This window comes from Quercus suber, unplaced genomic scaffold (assembly GCF_002906115.3).
Source record: "Quercus suber isolate HL8 unplaced genomic scaffold, Cork oak 2.0 scaffold_755, whole genome shotgun sequence".
Taxonomy (NCBI): domain Eukaryota; kingdom Viridiplantae; phylum Streptophyta; class Magnoliopsida; order Fagales; family Fagaceae; genus Quercus; species Quercus suber.
In genome coordinates this window covers 218,017-222,382 of record NW_027070191.1, presented here as the reverse complement: position 1 = coordinate 222,382, position 4,366 = coordinate 218,017, and the positions used below count along the sequence as shown (strand labels likewise).

General features: G+C 34.0%; 1 long non-coding RNA gene across 1 annotated transcript; it reads right to left on the bottom strand.

The window, feature by feature from the left end:
- Window positions 1-1,672: 1,672 nt before the first annotated feature.
- Window positions 1,673-3,823, bottom strand: LOC112038344 (uncharacterized). The gene is made up of 2 exons (XR_010626372.1): window positions 3,680-3,823; window positions 1,673-2,239 (listed from the first exon to the last, which is right to left on the bottom strand). It is a non-coding gene; the product is annotated as an uncharacterized LOC112038344 (long non-coding RNA).
- Between the last annotated feature and the right edge of the window lie 543 nt (window positions 3,824-4,366).

Here is a 4,366-nt window from a genome sequence, read left to right as displayed (position 1 = left end):
AGGGCTTAAAATTGAAAATTGAAAGTACATAAAGTTAATTTTTTTCCCCTGACAAAATATTGAGGCCTGAGCTTCAATTCAGGTGATTTCTAATTAAGACATCCAAGATTCAAACTCTCCCTAATAATCAAATTATCAACAACAACAAAAAAATCAAGGTTCAGTCAAGACTTAGACCTTTGAGGCTTTGATTGACATGCTTTTAAAAAAATCATAAATACCTTTGACAATTTAATAATTCTTTAGTCACTGAATCAAAACATTCTGGAACTCATCCATTTGGTGGCGTCCCAGCTAAGTTACCGCATCACATTAATTTGCATAAAAAACCAGTTATTGTAACAAACAAAAGCGTAAACACTTGGACAACTCAACCGATTTCAGTTGGCTCTTAAGTTTATCTAAAATCCCTGCATTGACCATAGGTAGTTGCAAAGCATACACTAGTAGCTATACCTTACAGCCACTTCAGGGCCATATGGCTACTCACAACTCACAAAGGCAAATAAGTTGGGTCACTGAATGAAATACATAGTTCTACACTAGATTATTATACAATATAACCCCACATTTTTAAGATAAACACCCCCACTTTAGGGTAAATATATTAGGTAAGACTTGCTAAGACACACGAGCTAATAAATTAGGTAAGTATGAATGAAATGAGACTTGCTAAGACACTACAAGTGCAAAAACTCTTCCCCTCTTCGCATCTGAAAGGCTGTCCTTGAAAACAATTCTTCCACCACTTAAGGGTTATACAGCTCCTTATTATTCTTTTATATATATATATACATATATATTGATAAGTTACACACGTAGTTAGAGGGCCTTAAACCCACCACACCACCCTTCATCTTGCTCTTCTAAGGGAAGGAGGTGCCATTTGAATTAGGCATATGAGCCAGCTCTTCACAACTCACAAAGGGCAAATATATTAGGTCACTTAAGCCTGAATGAAGTAGATAGTTCTAAAATTGCAAATACATATTTTGGACTTGCTTGGACATATTAGAACACTCCCTCTTCACATTAGCTGCAACTAATGTATCACCACATTTCATATTATGAAAGATTTGACATCATCTATATATATATATATATATATTATTTAATTAAGAATTTTAAGCAAGATAAATGTTACCACTTACCAGTATGACTTTCAACTGTCAATATGTAATTGTCCAAGAGGAAAATTAAAATATATAATTTTTTAACTATTCAGCACCTAACAGAAATTATATGAACCATTTTAGGAAAAACTGATATCCACTTTGATATGTAACAACCACATAATTATTTTATTTTATTTTATTTTTTTAAATAATACCTTCCCACATTAAAAAAAAAAAAAAATTGAAAATTTTTTCTTAGGACAAGATTTGTGATGGACTAACCAACCACCTTCCCCATGGTGCTGATCAATCCATTATGTTCTAGATGAAAGAGAAGATCTCTGCTCTGCAGAAGACTTGGGCTAGATAATTATCACAGTATCTGATCCCCGCTGCTCTGCTGAAGTCTCAGGATAGAGAATCATCTGGCGCAAGAAATTCCGAAACCTGTCAATACGTGATGGTGAAAAGCTCTCTCCTCTACTGTCCTGTAAATCTGATAGGTACACAGATATAACATCATTCAATTCCGTTTCACGCTCCAGCCTTATCCACTCTTGCTGGCGAGCAGGGTCAACCTCTGATGGCCGACTTGTGGGGTGCTCTTTCCTTGTATGATTCCTGAGTTGGACATAAGTCCCACTAAAATCACATGCCTCGTGTGAACAGCTCCTTGCTTTGGAATTCATGAACTGGCGTGCAGGCTCAACAACAACCCAATCACTGACTTGCCCTCTACAAAGAGGGCATACAAGCTTTCTTTGTGACCGAGATTCACATGATGAACCAAAATATGCGCAATACTTCGAGAGACAGTTAGAGTGGCGGTCACTTGTATTACAAATGTAGGGGCGGCAACCTTTTTCATAACATGAACATCGCAACAGGACAGCACTATGAGGATGCTCCATGCAGATGGGGCACCTGACTTCTTCCCATTCCTTCACATCCACACCTTGTCCTCCAAAGGTTTTGGATTTGTCTTGCCTGGCATCCTTGGAACTTAGAGGAATTGGAGATTTCCTAGAACGAAGACAGTAAGTGGAGCAAACTCTTCTGTCCTTTGGCATTTCAGAATCTTAAGGTGTTGTCAAAATCCTCAACGTGTGACATTAACTCTTCTCCTAGGAAGATGAAGAAAAGAATACCAATTACATCAGATTGTGAGAAGAAACAAAGCATTTTAAACTTCCAAATGTTTTTAGGCCCACAATTGATCACATACAAAAACATAACCTGCACCATGTATTTCAGTATCAGGCATTCACAACGATTTCGTAGATTCAGAAGAGACTGAAATAGGTGCAAATAAATTAAATTTCCACTTTAAATTAAGCATTTACTAAATCTTCATACCAACAACATAAATGTCCTACACAACACTATTTCTCCCAATTAAAATGCAGTCAACATTGAAAGAATCGTAATTGAAGGAACAAGCATAAGCTCTCATGAATCAAATCAAGATGAGCGCAAAGGGGGAACATTAAAGCAGATAATACATATAAAAGGCTATTTAAACAATGCAAAGACAGCGCTCCCAGCAACTGCTCTAAGAAATTACTGAGTGCAACTGCTTTAACATAAGAAGTTAAAAACCCATAAAAAATCATACATCTATCTGCAGAAACCAAATATAAACTTCATATATCTATTACAGAAAGCCCAATTTAATTTTTTATAAGCTTTCCTGCTATATTAAAAAAATTAAGTCCTAATATAACCATGTTTCAATACCATTAGCAGATACACTGTAACTTTTAAGAATCTTTAAAAGATGAAAAATCCCAACCAATGTCTGCTTTCAAAAACCAAAATTAATTACTATAATGTTTTTTGAAAAACTAAAAAATAAACTATTAAAACAGGCATTATCCGCACAAAACTAGTGCATAATTTAAAAATTAATTATAAGGGACATAAATTGTAATTTGATACAATCATTATGATACAATACAATCCCCAAACTGATCTTGTAAATTTCGTACAAAAGCATTGTAATTTAATACAACTTATCAGTATTATAATATGAAACAGAACCTAACACTAGCAAACCCCATTAAAATATAAATCACATAATTCCAGCATATTAAAGAAAATTCTTAAAAACAACAAAAAGGAAAAGGAAAAGAAAAAGTGGGTTCTGAATTACAAACCCCATCAAAGCACACGAACCCCAAACAATCCCCGTGATCTCTCTCTCAAACACACACGCACACACAAACACATTGAATGTAGCACATATAGGCATAGGTTTGATAAACCCAGATGGGGTTTTGCAAAGAACAAGAGATGAAAACATACCAATTGTTGAATCAGCAAAGGGTCTGTGTCTGAGTCTGAGTCATATTAAAGAAAATTCTTAAAAACAACAAAAAGGAAAAGGAAAAGAAAAAGTGGGTTCTGAATTACAAACCCCATCAAAGCACACGAACCCCAAACAATCCCCGTGATCTCTCTCTCAAACACACACGCACACACAAACACATTGAATGTAGCACATATAGGCATAGGTTTGATAAACCCAGATGGGGTTTTGCAAAGAACAAGAGATGAAAACATACCAATTGTTGAATCAGCAAAGGGTCTGTGTCTGAGTCTGAGTCTGAGGAATTAGGAATTTAGGAGCGAAGTATTTGCAGTGAGGAAAAAAGAAAAAGAAAGGAAACAGGCGTGTATTGATTGGAGGCGCAAAGCAACTTCTTTTATAGTGGGGCTTCCTAATTTGAGTTTTTAAATAAATTAAAACATGTGGTACCCAAAATTTCGGAATTGCCATTATTCATCTTTTTTCTTTTTTCTTTTTCTAATTGATGGAAAATCATTATTTGGACATGGTATATGTGAGACTGAGACCCATAACTTGTGCCTCCAAAGTAATAGATATATATATATATTTTTTTTTGATAGGAAGCGAAGTAGTAGATTTGTTGGATATGATAAAACTAATATTAAATTATTAATTTTTGGCATAAAGGTCCTTTCACTATTGGTAATGTTTAATATTGCCCCTCAATTTTTATTTTCTCACTTTAATCTCTCAACTTTCAAAAATAAGTTAATTTCATAATTGAATCTACTCTTCGTTTAAATTTTGAAGAAATTAATTTGATTTTAAAAATTCTACACTTTTGTTTGTAACCTTTTAATTTGTGTTCCATTTTTCCTATTAACGAATTTTGTTAAAAGTTCGAATTTTGTTTTTCAATTTTTTTTAAAAAAAATATTTGCACTTTTATATTTGAAAAAAA